This window comes from Sapajus apella, unplaced genomic scaffold (genome assembly GCF_009761245.1).
Source record: "Sapajus apella isolate SASKATOON/1434 unplaced genomic scaffold, GSC_monkey_1.0 scaffold21, whole genome shotgun sequence".
Taxonomy (NCBI): domain Eukaryota; kingdom Metazoa; phylum Chordata; class Mammalia; order Primates; family Cebidae; genus Sapajus; species Sapajus apella.
This window is the reverse complement of record NW_022436961.1, coordinates 8,650,946-8,667,172: the sequence shown is the minus strand read 5'-3', so window position 1 is coordinate 8,667,172 and position 16,227 is coordinate 8,650,946.

Sequence of the window (16,227 nt, the reverse complement as noted above, 5' to 3'; positions counted from 1 at the left end):
TAGGCATATGAACATTTGAGACAACAACCTCCACCATGAAGCAATTGTGCATGATAGGGGAAGCTGCCTGGCACACATAAAGAATTCATTGCAAGGAACCACAGAGACCAGAGCACAGTGAGTAAGCAGTAAGTGAACTCCTGTAAGAAGCAGGAGTTAGTAGAGGAAGTTAGCAAAGGGAGTGGTGTGAGAAGGAGGGGAGGACTATGGAGGGAAAGGCTAGGTACACATCCTGTAGCCTGTGTAGGGCTTTTGCTTTTACTCTGAATGGAGAAGGAGCCTCTTGGAGGGTTTTGATTAGTGATGAGATATACACTGACTTAGAGTTTAATACAATCACTTCACTCAGGCATTGTGTCAAAAATAGCCTTCCAAAAGACATAGGTAGAAATAGGGAGACGTGTTAGAGGCTACTGAAATTCTGCACATGATAGATGGTGTTGACATGGACAAGGGAAAGGGAAATGGTAAGAAGTATGGCTCTAACTTTCTGTATCTATTCTGAATGTAGAGCTGATAGTATTCACTGATGAAAGAGTTCAAGTCATCAAGGATGATGTTAAAATTTTGCCCCAAGAAACTAGAAGAATCAATTGCCACTTACTGAAAGAGGAAAGACTGAGACCGAGGCTTTGGCGGAAAGGTCAGGGTCTCCATTTTAGATGTAATCAATTTGACATGCCTGGTATACACCAAGAAGTTGCCAGGTAGGCAAAAGTACAGACAAGTCTAGAGTTCAGGGAAGTGTTAACAGGCCAAAGTACGAACTTGGGTGCCAATAGCACACATATAATATTTAAAGGGATGGATCTTGATGAAATCACCAGAACAGTGAGTGTCAGGAAAAATCAAGTTCAACGTTAACATATATATACATGGCTAAGCAACAAATTACTTAGCTTTCTGAGTCTTAGATTTCTCAACTGGAAAAGAAGGTAGTCAAGATGATTTATGCAAATTCCAGCATGTTATGGTCTGATGTACATTTTAATAATTGATAATTTACTGTTAAAATAATTTAGATATAAAATTATTTTGTTTTGATGGTATTTTTGTCATTTGAGGAGAATTATACAATAATAAACCTTTGTATGTAGGCAAAGATATATGATTTTAGTCTAAAACAAAGAGAAATTATTATTAAATTTCAGATGGAACACCAAAATTACAAAAGGCCTTTGTTGCATCTGGAAGGTTACAAAAATGGTTTCTATAACTATAGCCTACATATCACCCTGAATTGTTAAGGTGTCTCTATGGAGTTTTGTCATTATTTGAATCATGCAGTCCCTCTGTACAGAGTCTTCTTAATTAAAAATCGTTTTATTTAAGTAACTGGAGAGAAATCCTGGGAATAAAGGTGATAAAATTAAAATCCTCTTTTTATTACTTGTGTGTTTCTATACAAAAATAAATGTATGTATATCCACCGTTCCCTCATTAATCTATGCAGGCATTTTAGGCATGATAGCAGCCCATTTCTAAGAAGGTAAAAGAAGATATTTGGCATCAACAACGTGCATTTTGGGCACTTGCCTTTTTTAACTCATTATGGATACAATTAATTACTTTCTAGAAGAATCTTAGATTTCCTTGCTGGTAATCATTGTGTCTCATTCCTTTTTGTTTTGCTTTCTGAAACCAAGGATGAAATGGTGTTTAAATGAGAAGTTGTGAAGTTTTATGAGGAAAGGCTTGCACATGTAACCTGAGCTCAGTAACAGCCTGATTATCAAGCACAAGTACCAGATCATTTTCCATTTCCCAGATTAAACATAGATCGAATTTTCTCTCAAACTAATACTGTTTAGTAGGATCAGACAAAAGACTACAGTAAAATCAATAAATCCTTTGAAAAGTGGTAGTGTATTGTGTTAGTCCATTTTGTGTTGCTATAAAGAAATATCTAAGAAAAGAGATTTATTTTGGCTCATGGCTTGACTGACTGAAAAAGGAGCATAGTGCCAGCATCTGCTTCTTGTACAAGGAGCATAATGTCAGTATCTGCTTCAGGAAGCTTACAGTCATGGCAAAGGCAAAGGCGAACCAGGTGTGTCAAATGGTTAGAGAGAGAAAGAGGGAAAAAAGGAGGTACCAATCTCCTTAACAATCAGAACTCTTTATAGCAGGGAGGGCACCAAGCCATTCATGAAATCACCAAATCTGTTCTGGTGATTTCATCAAGATTCATGGCTTAAATGATCATATGCATGCAATTGGCACACAAGTTCATATTTTTGGCCTGTTATCTCTTCCCTGAACTTTAGACTTGTTTTTCCTCTTGCCTACCAGGCAATTTCTTCTTACTATACACTAGACATGTCAAATTTATTACATCTAAAATGGAGACCCTGACCTTTCCACCAAAGCCTCAGTTTTAGTCTTTCCTCTTTCAGTTAAGTGGCAATTGATCTAGTGTTCTGGGCCAAAAAATTTAGCATCATCCTTGATGATTTGAATTCTCTCATCAGTGAATACTATCAGCTCTGCCTTCAGAATAGATACAGAAAGCCATTCATGAGCAATCCACCCCCATGACCCAGACGCATCCTACTAGTCCCCACCTCTGACACTGGGGATTACAGTTCAACATAAAATTTGGAGGGGACAAATATCCAAACTATATCATATATGTTAGGACAAGCACAATATTTGGAGGAAAAAAAAGGGAATTAAATTTTAACTTGGTCTCTTACATTCTATGTACCTAAGCAAATTATTTAATCTTTGTAAGTATCACTCTCTCTATCTGAAACATCAAAGGGCCAATGGTAACTTTAGATAAAGCAACATATAAAAATGCTCCCTACAGAAGAGGCCATCGGTATGTTACTTCCTCAATTTATAAAATACTTTATTCAAAATTTAACTTTCTTAAGATCAGGATCTCTTAAAATTATATAAACACATTGATAACCCACCAATAACAAATATACATTTTGATAAAATTGTTGTTGCTTGCATTTATAAACTTAGACAAGAGTAGAAAGTATCTACTTATCTAATTATCACTGTATCATAATATTTGAATAACAGTACACACAATCATTGAGTTTTACATAGATTTCTAAGTTTTGTTTAAATGAAAGTCATTGTATATGCAAAAGAACAAAGGAACAGATCTTCATGGCATATATTCATGATACTGAATGTATTTGACAGGACATAAAAAGAGAAGATATCCACAAGGAAGGAAAGTTATATATCTTCCTCATTGAGACACATGCAAAATGAGTGTCTGACATGTGACATAAAAATAAATTAGAACTGTAGAGATCACCAAATATATGGAAACACATAATATAATTTTCAAAGTCCACAGAGGTCATAATTTTGAAGTCATGGACAGGTCATAGTTAGTGAAAAATTATCACTCAACTGTTGAATGTCTATCTGCCAAACACTTTCCAATCGACCTTGAAGAGGATCTGTTTACATTGCACAGATATTTAATTTAATCAACATGAAAACTATTTGACAATAAGTCTTAGAGTGTCCTGTAAGGACTAATGTTTTCCTGGAGGTCAAGGAATATGATAAGCAAAGCAAAATATCTTAGTGATACTACACTTCTTTGCAGTGAATAAAAATTAAACTCTGACTATGAAGAGATCTTGGACAAAAAAAAAAATGTGTTGTGTTCTTCTGATGAACTATAATTGCATTGATAAGTGACCACTATTTTTGTTGGCTGACTTAAAAAAAATCCAATATTTCTTCCGTACTTCCCCAAAATTTATCAAAAATAACATTAATAAATTATCTATATAAGGAATTGTGAAATTTTCTCACACAAATTAGGGCATCTTGTCATGCTCAACTAGAACAGAGTCAAGAAGGCAGGGGTAAAAAATACTCAAGGCACATGACATTGCTCTAAGAATATAATTCTCTGCAAGCCTGGCTGCTGAAACTGCCTGTTACAATTTGAAACCAGTTTTACCTAACAGGTACTGAAACAAGCTTCTTCAACTCTTAAGATTAGTTTTACCCACCACCATCACTCAAAAGTCAGGGCTTTCCAGCTCCCCAAAACATTACTAGTGCCAATGAATTTTCTAAAAAATCAGTAAATAAGATTAAACACTTTTATAAAACTTCCAAACTCCTATTTATTTATTTATTTTTGAGACAGAGTCTTACTCTGTCACCCAGGCTAAAGTGGAATGGTGTGATCTCAACTCACTGCAACCTCCACCTCCTGGGTTCAAGTGATTCTCCTGCCTCAGCCTCCCAAATAGATGGGATTACAGGCACTCACCACCATGCCCAGCTAATATTTGTAATTTTTTTTTTAGTAGAGGGGGGATTTCACCATGTTAGTCAGACTGATCTTGAACTCCTGACCTCAGGTGATCCAACTGCCTTGCCTCCCAACGTGCTGGGATTACAGGTGTGAGCCACCATGCCTAGCCCCTCTTTATTCTTCAGACATGCTAAAATCCGCCATGTCTGTGTGTATGCCCCAAATCACAATTCTTGTATCCCAAATAAAATGTTAAACTTAGAGTTTTTACTAAATATTTTACTAAATATTTTATTTGTATGGTAAATGAGATAGTGACAATAAAAATTTGGACTTCAGTAATATTTTTCTTCCTAAATGGTGAGGTACTCCCAATGCCTAATATCATTGTATTTTATTTAGAAACTATTTCTATGGGGTGAGAATATATCATATTATTGTATAGGTGAGAAAGTAAACACAGAGAAGCTTCATGGCTTTATTCTTATATTGGCTATCTGTTATGTGACAAATTGTCCCAAATGGACCAGCTTAAAACAACAAACACTTACCGTCTCACAGGACTTCTGAGGGTCGGGGAACTAGGAGTGGCCTAGCTACCTGCTTCTGGTTCAGAGCTGCTTTTGACATTGTAGCCAAGCTGTTGGCCGGCGCTGCGGTCCCTGGAGACTTGACTGGGAGTAAATTCACTTCCAAGCTCGCACAAAAGGCTACATGGCTGTTAGCAAAGGGCATCAGCTCCTCTCCACATTGGCCTCTCTGTAGACTTGCTTCCCCCAGAGCAAACGATGAGAGACGAGGAGAGAGAAACCAAAACAAAAACTGAAGTCATGTTTTTTATAACCTCAAAAGTGACATACCACTGCTCTTTCCATGTTTTATGGGTCACACAGACCAAGACTGGTGGAATGGGAGGGACTGTAAACATAGGTCACTACCAAGAGGCAGGATCCTCTGGGACCATCTTGGAGAATGGTTACCATGGTTACTGCCCCGCAAGTGGGAGCACGATTGAAGTTAGTGCTACCAATCCTACTCTAAGATTCAGGATGAAAAGAAAATTCGGAAACTAAATGATTGCTTTTCTTTTGCTCTCTCCATTAATAGATGGCAATCACTCAAAATTTTATATCTCTTCTTAGGGTTTAGGCCCCTTTATGAGATGTCAAAAACCTCTTCAGAATGCTAAGTCATCAAAAGAAAGACAGAACTAAGTTGCTTTAAGGGAGTACTGTGAGCCTGGGCCATGAGAGATAGCAGTTGAAGTGAACAGAAGGCTCTCTAGGGAGAGAGGAGCTGATAGAAATAGGAGCAAGCTGGCACCAAGGTGAGGGTATGATCATGGTCAGTTCTCTGTGCCCCATACAGAGGGATGATTAGTAGGTTTTAGGCCTGTGAAGCTCACATGCCTTGGAGGTGCTTACGAAAAATGAAAAACTAGAAGTGGTGCACAGTAAGAGAGCCAAGATGTGCTATGAAGAATAACCAGAAAAATACATGGTTAGGATCAAATAATAAAGGTGAAGTGGGTTTGTAAGAAGCTGATTTCAGCGCCATGATCACAGAAATACACACATATATGTATCCTTTCACTTCGATATTTTAAAGAGGGTATTTTAGAAGGCTAAAAGATTTAGAATAATCTGGCTTACTTTTGCTTCTACTTTTGTTTTGGTGGCAAAAGGGTTTATAATAACCAGAGAACATCCAGTGGGTGTTTTCTGGAAAAATGATATGATAATTAAAATCATGTAGGTGTCTATGTACATGCAAGTTAGAGGGAGGTTAAGTAATGCTTCCCACAACATGCTAAGTTGAAAGCATACTTACAGATCACCTTTAGGCTAGGAGTATGGAGAAGGCAATAGGGGAGCATTAGAACTATTTGCAAAGAAGATGCTAGATGAATTGCAGAAAGTCCATTTCTAGCTTGTGATATTAGTAGCTACAAACAATGTAACATATACTTTTTCTACAGAAAAATGTTGGTGGCCAGTTTTCTAATTTGAAAAGAAACTGTCAGAATAATGTGAATATCTATAACTTGCAGTAAAAGATCCCAGTACCACCAGCTACTGAAGATAGCATTGTATTTACAGGAATCATTGAGGCATGGAGTTTTAAGCTAAAAGGCAATTCTGATTTCTAAGCCATTTGGCTCCCTTGAGAACTCCTCTCTGGACCTCCTGTCATTATGTTTTTGTCTCAATTTATTCAGAATCAATTTCCAAAGGATCTTTCTTTTATATCTCAAATTGTTTCAATAGCTCACAATAAAAACAGAACCCCTCTTCCTTAATTAATGAATAATAGCAATTAGGTCTGTCTAGAATCTTTTAGCTTCATCAATGGTACCAAATCACTTGGATGCTCAGTATCTAGATCACAGAATCTTTGCTTGTTTGCAGTGGACTATTACGGGTTATTAGAAAGATGCAGTAGGCCCATGCAGTGCCTATAGGACATCTGCATTCTCCCAGGTATTTTATATACCATCATCCCTACCCCATTGGAAATATCATTGTATCAAGGACTGAAAGCCTTCACACAAACAAGATATGTCCTCTTTATATAGCAAGTCTCCCTATGGATACACATTTTTAATAACAATGAGATTAAAGAGATGATCCCAGTCAAGGTAAACAACTAAATGTGTAAGTGAGTTCTTGCTCTCTTAAAATTCCATTCAAAAGGCAGAATAAATAGAAACATATGAATAAACTTATGGTGATCATGGAAAAATGAAAGAATATTATCTCTAGACTGAATAGTGATTTCTGAAAGATATAAAGAGATTCTATTGAATGAACCCCAACAGAACAGAGGAACTTACATATACAACTGAATAGAAGATTCTCCAACATATATAAGGTGAGTCTTCTTGGCAGAAACTTACAATAAGAACTCAGTCAATGAAATCAAAATCAAAGAATGGACTACAGGTAAGTAGGTAAGTAGGCCGGTGTAATTAGCTTTTGTTATGACTACAACACACTCAATATCTTGTTGGCTTGCAACAAAGAACATTAATTTCCTACTCTCGTGTCTGAAAGTCAGCTACAAAAGCTTCACTTCAAAAGTGGTTTGGGTTCAGATCCTCTCCAAACGTGTTTTTACCCCAGGACCCAGGCTAAAGAGGCACCTCCTACCTGGGGTGTTCTGTTTTCACCGTCAAAGGCTTGAGCACAGAAGGTGAATGGAATCATGGGATGTCTCCACTTCTTAGTCTTGGAACTGGGATACAATGCATTTGTCAAAGCAAGTCACATAATCAAGCCCCAAATCAGTGTGACAGGACGTATCTCCAACCCACAGAGGATATGGGGAGAACAGTGTAATTATGTGAATAACAAAATCTACCACAGTCCTTCTTTTTAGTCATAAATATCCACATAATTCAAAATATAAATTACATTCACCCTTTCTACAGTGAAGAAACCCTAAAGCTTTATTCCAGTGGAGTGTCTTGCTTGAAATCCAGGACCTCAGGGTAGTCCCTTTATCGGGTCTAGATATAGGTCCTCTTGATCCAGAGACCTCTGACCTAAAATGACAAGTTATGTGCTCCCAAAACCATCCAGCATATAATGTTGGAGCAAAACAGGAAAACTACAGCAAACACTCATATCCAGAAAGGGTGAGGGTGGAAGACACAGCAATTCTGAAACCCAGCTGGACAAACCGCAAGGCACCCTCCCTGAGAAGGTAGAGAGCTCATTCGGCACAAGTTTTACTTCCTGTTCCTGGGAGTAACTCCACAGTCCACCCTGTCCATTGGCTTTTGACTCTGCCTTCGAGAATTTCTTCCCACTTCACTTTCTCTTTGGACATATCTGAAAAGGGCAATAGAAAATGTTCCTTTTGGGGTGGCTGAGAAGCACTTTTACCATTTTCTGCCTGTTTAAATGTGGGTGCCTAAGGGTCATTTTACAACTCAGAGTACAGTACATTTTAGTCCAGCTTAGAAATGCACTTGCCAAAAACGTAGTGTTTTTGTTTTTGTTTGATGTATTTTTATCTATTTTACTCCATCAGCTCCATATGCCAATGTTTCCATCCACAATTTGTTGCAAGATATAACTCTGAATTCCCAACTCTGAGCTTCTTGGACTTCAGCAGAAAATGTCCTTTCCTGTTATGTCTGTTATAAAGGTCATTCTGACCAGTTAAAAATTAATCTGGGGTCAGATTAATTCAATTGGTGGATTGTAAAAGGGTGTCATGGTTGTGCCTTCATTAGGGCCTCAGTGTCTTTGCTCTGAGTTTTAGCGTTGAACTCAATATCACTAGGGCGTCCTCACTCAAAGCTGCTCTTTTATCTTTGACTGTTTGTCAAGGAGACATAGATGCATCCTTCAATCCTGAAGTTGCCAGCATTTATGGGTTATTTCTTTTTTCTTTCATTCCTGATTCTTCTTTGTTTTTCCTCGAACCAATATCTTTTTCTTAAATAACATTTTCAAACATAACTAATAACTATTAACTCAGCTAGTGACATTCTCTCTTTCTCCTGCATTAACCAAGGGCATGACTTTATCAGATATTTTGACTGCCTCCAAGATATTTCAGGATACAGTTTACTCAACAGTTTTGTCCTTGTGGTCACATGGATTGTCCTTTTCCAGCTTTTCTGTAACGGTTTCTTGCAAGTCACTGTCCTTCCCTAAACGCAATAGTATATATTTTAGTTTATGTTTTAGTTTACGTTTTTAAGGGTTTCTTTTGATTTATTTCTTTAATGACATTACTCTGTTTCTGGTATCAAATTCTGTACTAGCTAACTACTACAGTAACAAACAGTCCTTAGATCTCAATGATTCAGCATGTCAAGCATGTACGTCATGCTTACAGATCTGCAGTGGCTCTGTTCTATGTTTGGGGAGGGATTTAGGTCCACTATATAGTTCTGTTTTTCATGATTCAGACTACAGAAGCCATAGTTACCTGGAGCACATTCTGATGCTTGAAGGCAGGAGTAAATGAGGATAAGCATATGACACAGATGCATTTAAAAGGCCTCTGTGTAAATAGGGTATATGATTCTGCAGTGGTTAAGGTAAGACATGTGGCCAACCCCAGCATTAGTGGGGCAGGAAGTATAATCTTCCCACAGATAGAGGGAAAGCAGAAGTGAATGTGTGCTAAGTAATAATGCAATTTGCCATATCTTGGCAATAATTAATAACTGCTGTAGAAAAATTGTGTCAAGTATGCATTTTCATATTAGCAGGCACCAGTATTTGCCCTCAGGGTAAAATTGCAAGTCAAGTTTACTTCTCACAAAATAATTAGGAATTCTGACACCAGAGACATTCAAAGAAGGAGCTGGCGCTATAGAAGTAGGGCAGTGTCCTACATAAATAGTTTTTGCCAAAGGGGACAAGAAATTCCTATACCCAGAAGACAAGCTCCATGCATAACACAAAATAGAATTCATTATCTGGAGTTAAGGGGGGATTGGTCCTTACAAAGACAGAAGATTTGTTTTATTTGGCAAAAAAAAGTATTTAAATTAAAAAAATATATCAAAGTAATGTAAACATGGTACACTGTCCAGTTTCCCATAGTAGGCAACACCTATATCGTTTTGAAACTCCATCAGCTTCAGAAATTTGCTTTACCTACATGACTTCTAAAGGCAATGTATTACAGTTTCTCATGTTCTGAGAGGAGAGCCTACCTGGCCACAGATTCCCTTACTCTGCCCTCCACTATGCCACAGGCCAAGGCCACATGACTGGAATCCTTATTAACCGCAAGAAAAACAATGGCTTTCTCCAAAGCTTAGGAAATACTCTGTAGCTACAAAAAGTGGCCAAATTATAAAACCTCACTTGCAAGAAGGTTGAGAGAAAAAAAATTATGAAAATGACTCTTCGGAACCCACAGAAAAATATTAGTTGGTGAGAAAACAGAATGAACACAAACTTAAAATAAATAGAAACTAAACACAGTTTTAATTTTTAAATATGAGATGATGTAATAAGTAGGAAAATGATAGTGAGAAAGAGAGGGAGGCAGGGAGGAAGACAAAGAGAAGAGGAGGAGAAAAGGATGAAAATACAGTGAAAGCATAGTGATCAAAGGTATTAGAAATTAAATTACAGAAATGATGGTTATAACAATAAAATACATCAAAGGACAACAGAGCAGAATGTTTACAGACCGCATGCATTTAAATATGTAAATTAAACATAGTATACAGAAAGATCACGACAAAGTATTCTTTCAGATTACCAAGTTAGGAGTAAAAGATACACAAATTCTGAGATGTAAAAAAGTGATTTAAAGAGTACTTTTGTTGGACAGTTAATATTTCACTCAGCAGGGAAGACAGCTGCAAATACTTGACAAACTCTATAACTGAGGTACCAGAAAGTCTTTACTAAAAGTCTTTACAGGCCAATCAGAACAGATGCTATCTTGTACACCTTACTGAAGTAGCTGATAATCAATATGGCTTTAGTGGAAATCTTAAGAGTAGAAAACAGAAAGGACAAAGTGAGAAATGTATTCAAAGTGCTTAATAAATAACACTTTAATTAATCAGGAAGGTATAAACTGGCTTCAGAATTCTAAACCATAAGATGCTTACTTACAATAAATCAGTGCTGTCAAAATTCTGAAAAATAATAATTATAATGATCATTACTACTCCTTATAATTATACTCCTTACACTAATTTTATCTCTTAACTTGATACTCAGGAAATGCCTTTGGTAATGTCAGTGTCCAACTAAAAAGGAAATTTCTTCTCCTGTGGCTAGGCTTACTAGCCTTCTAGATTCTTCTGTACCAATTTAAATCCTAAGGTAGACTCACTTCACTACACGCTCTCACCTTGTCTATGTCCAAGCATCAAAGAATTATTTAGGGAAATCTGAGAGCTGTATTACAGTCGATCCTAGGATTTTTACAAGAAAGCCCTCAGTTTTGCTTAATACTGAATTATCTTAATTATCTTTCTCCATTACCTTTCAGGTAAATACAGCTGAACTTCATACCTGGCTTTTGATTTTGCTGTTGCTCCTAAGGACTGTCTTATATTTCTCTACAGGCTGGCAGTCACATCCTTTTCCCACTTCTTCCTATGTCAAGCTTTCAAGATGTCACAATAGTTGAAGAATCCTAAGTTAAAACTTGAGGAAGAGAGAAATTTGCTGTTTCTTTGAGGTCAGAAATTAAAAGTCTTTCTCCCTAAGACACACTGTGACAAGTAAGTCCTAGTAGAGGGTTAACTAACTCATGTTCAATGTAAATCAAACCATTAAATCAACTTCATCCCATCATAACCAGCAAAAAAGTTTTTTTTCATGGACTTCATATCTTTTTATTAGATTGGTGCAATTGTGGTGTTGCCATTGCTTTTTGTTTTTTGTTTTCGGTTTTTTTTCTGAGATAGAGTCTAGCTCTGTCACCCAGGCTGGAGTGAAGTGGTGAGATCTCCACTCACTGCAACCTCTGCCTCCAAGTTTCAAGCAATTCTAGGGCCTCAGCCTCTCGAGTAGCTGGGATTACAGGGGCCTGCCACCACACCTGACTTATTTTTTGTATTTTTAGAAGAGACAGGGTTTCACCATGTTGGCCAGGCTGGTCTTGAACTCCTGACCTCAGGTGATCCACCCACTTCTGCCCCCAAAGTGCTGGGATTACAAGCATGAGCCACAGCACCTGGTGTCATAACCTTTAATGGCAAAATTGGCAATTACTTTTGCACCAACCTAATACAATTTTGCTTTCATAGTAGATGAGCTAACCATATAATTTACTAGAAGGAACCTTCTCTTTCAAACAGAAAAGACCTAACTTTGAACACAGCTTTTTAAATTTATCAGACAGCTTGGAAAGTGTATAATACTTACGCCCAAGAATTTCAATTTCCTTCATATATACAATGGGAATAACTTTTTCTATCTAGAAAATTTGTTGGAAGATAGAGAATTATGAAAAATGCCTGGTCCTCAGAAAATCATATAAATATTTACTATCCTTTTTATTATTTTACTCTCAGAGGGCTCTGGATTTTCCATAAAATTAACAACATTTAGAGGAAGATTTCTACAGAGGGGAACATTCTTCCTGTTTTGGCAGCCTGGTCCACAGAAAGTTTGTGAGCTGAGTGATGAGCCAATTTGTTGCCTGGATGAATTATATTCAAATAACCTCACCACATCTCTCCAGAGAACTGTTTATAAGGTTACGAGCCCATCAAGCTCCTGCCTGTGTACTAGAAGCTGATTGGGTTTAAACGGTGACATCTTGAAGGGAAAACTAGGCTTCCAGTGACCTCACAAAGCTGATTGGAGCTCTGCCTTCCTTTGCCCTCTGCTTCTTTGTGCTTTTGGCAACTCAAGGTGATGAGGAAAGTTTCTGGGCACCTAATGCTTTAGGGGTTATGATGAGGTCAAAGAAAGAGAAATTTCTTGGGTGGCAAGTTTCTCTCTTTTGTAGGAATTAGAATGCTCACATCACCCATAGAGACATCTCAAATATTTACAAAAAATTTGTTGTTGTTGTTAAGGCAGGGTCTTGCTCTGTCTCCCAGGCTGGAATGCAATGGTGAGATCATAGCTCACTACAGCTTTGAACTCCTGGACTCAAGGAATCCTCCTGCCTCAACCTCCTTAATATGCTGGGGTTACTGATGTAAGCCACCACACCTGCCTTCTATTTACAAAAATGTTAAAGACGAGGATGAGACCGCACCGTCTCTTTTATGTAGCTTCTGCCAACTCTAAAATTAAAATTTGAATCAGATGCCTATCAGAGTAGCTGCTTACTATATTGGTAAATAAATGCTGATTAATAAAATATCAGCCAGAAAAAAAAAAACAAAACGTGTGGTGTGCATCATGTTTTATAAACACTTCCTTCTTTGCTTCATAAAATGGTGGTGAGCTTTTTTTGGGAAAAGATATATTTTTTATATTGTGTATTTTTCTCTATCCCTTGGTGCACCCTCCATCTAAAGCGTCTCTTCTTGAACCCGACTTTCCATTGTGCCTCCTTCCTGTAAGTGACACAGGAGCAGCAAGGACTGTCAGAGCACAACCTGTCCCACAGGATCTGTCTCTTGCAGCCTTGGGTTTCCAGAGGATTATTCTTCTGATCTCATCTATTTTCTATAAGCTCTTTAATCGGCCCTTAATCCCCTCTTCTTCCTTTGCCAGAGGTAATTAAATCGTGTGTGTGAATGGGCAGTCTCCAGGAGGTCTGCAGAATGGGATGCTTGGGATGCCTGGGCTCCTGGGGTGGAGATGATCAGAGAACCCACTGCAAAAGTTAGTAAAGACTGGTTCACGGATACCAACAGGAGTGTAGCGCTACCATCATCTTTTCAAGAAGATGGAATTTCTTCCTCAAGGAAGAGGGTCTTTTCTGACAGAGCATTCAATTCTGGGAATGACATAGAAGCAGGAAATCGTCCCTGACCAGGACACAGATCTCTGAAACTATGCTGAGTGATAAAAGGGATAGTGATGGTGCAGCCAGATTGCTGTCATAGGTCTCACCACAGTCGGAGGTGTCAATGACACCAGCCTCTCCAAAAGGATGGACAGGGCTTTGGTTCCTCTGTAAAGCCTTCCACAGAGCAAACACCCACCCACTCTCTTATTCCTTAGACTTTTATATAACAGTTGTGCTTCCCCCAGCAATTAATCGTGGGTTTCCTGATAGCATTTTTGTTTATTTTTCTGCAGTATTATTTAGTTATTAACATGTATCTGTACATTTTTTAATCTCTCGTTTCTCAGTAACAAGATCATACATTTATTTCCTTCCTCTTACTGTTTTGTGAATCAAGTATATGTAATTTTCAAGGACCTCTATAGGAGGAATATTTCTCAACTAGAAAATCTCATGACTTGCAATGTAGCATTGACAGGACATCAATTAGATTCCCCTGACCATTCACAAATCAGATGAACCTTGCTAAAGTAGGGTTATTTTTTTTTACAAAGTACCTACCCTATTACCTAGCATCCTAGGCAACAAGGATGCCCAAGAAAAGGCCCCTGTTCACAGAGATTTGACCCTCTAGTAGAGCAGAACCATCCAATAGCGCTTTCTGATGCAATGTACAATAAGAGAGCCACTAGTTACATGGGGCTATTATTGAGCGCTTCAAATGTGGCCAGTGTGACTGAGAAACAAAAAGCCTTATTTTGTAGACTTTTGATAAATGTGAAATGAAATAACTCTCATGTGTTGGCCCCTAAAGCCTATCATTAATTCTCCTCCAGCCTCCAAAAATGATAGTTGCAAAATGCATTTTAATTTGCAGATAAAAATGAGGTCTCTACTTATTTTTCCACTGATTGTTTACAGTGCAAACAGAAAAGCAAATCATGAAGAGAATGAGGCCCTAACTCTGGGATTGTGGAGCTTGCTAGAAAAGGGAAGCCCTGACTAGAAACAGCTAATGAACAAGCACAGGAACTGCACAGAGCAAGAGAGCTGTGAAGATGAAAGAACATAGATTGAGTTGTTCAGTGGTGTGGAGCGTCTGTCTAGAAAATAATTTATCCTTTGATAGTTCACTCTGGGGAATAGGGAAGAATAGATCTTACTTTGCAAAAAGAAGTGCTTTTTTACAATGGAGGCCTATGTAGAAATGGATAAACTAGCTAGTAGCTTTTAACTAGATTGCAGATAAATGGAAATGATTATAGAAAGCCAAGCAAATTAGGCAGTAACTATGCCATCCCCACCGACTCCCCACAGACACCTTTGGAAATACATTACCGCCTGAGACAGCTCTGCTCATTTATTTCCACCTTATTTGTATTCCTCTCCTTCCAGGATATGTCACACAGGATGCTTATATTTAAAAAGCAGGACAAGACAGTCTGGAGAACTTTTCAGCTCCTGCTGTTAACACACTAACACGAAACAGGCACTCTGGTGGACTTCCTGCAAGTAGGCTGGGAGCAGCTGATGCTGAAGCTTGTCACAGCACTCCGAGAAGTTCCTGTTAGCCAGAGTTGTTGAAGCTGAGTAAATTACTCTCCTGCTTGGGTGTTCCCCTTCCCTTACCTCTGTGCCTCTCCAGGGCTTGGGTTTTGCCCAGCTTGTGGCTGATGAATCAGAACCTAACTCTGTATGCTGAGTGATTGCAAAAATGAAGGCATTCATGGTGGTGATGATTTAAATGGTAACACTTGGAGACTCAGGTTTGAAATCAGCATCATGAAACTGTCTATATTATTGAACGTGAAAAACACAAATCAAACACAGCAATGAATTAAGTAGTACAAAAACCTACAGTTGTTTCCTGCATTAACGTGTAATGTTGAAGCTTCCCTAAGCATATCAAGAGAAACACATTGCGGAAACTCTACTAGGGCTTCAGTTCTCAAAAGGCAGGCAGGCTATTCCATGCTAAACCATCTAAATGTATTGTAACATAATTACAGTTGTTCAGAGTTCTAGGGAACAGCCTGTCAATTCTTCCTGGATTTCATTTTTAATTTGCCTCGGGAGCATAGAGGATACTTCAGAGCCTATTTAAATAGAGACAGTCTTGCACAGGTAGAAATGTAAATATCCCTGCAAGGCTAAGTGAAGATGCTAAAATAAGCTGTTGGAGCTATTTGCCAACTGGTTTAAGCTACAAACTTGAGGAAGTGTGTTCTCTGGGGAGATCATTTTGAATCTTACAATTGCCTAATAATTCTTCCCCATTCCTAAATATGGGGAATATATTTTAAAAACTGAGGATTTTGTTATTTTAACATTTTTATAGTTTTGGATCTTATGACTGAGCAATTCAATTCCCAAGTATTTATTAAACGTGTGTGTGTGTGTGTGTGTGTGTGTGTGTGCGCGCGCGTGTGTGTGTGTGCATGTGGGTTCACCAAACAGTTTGTCTAAGAATGTTTCAGCAGCTCCATTTGGAAACAGCCCACATAACCTACCAGCAGAATAGATAAGTAAATTGTGGTATAAGACAATACTATAAGGGATAGTGATATAAATGG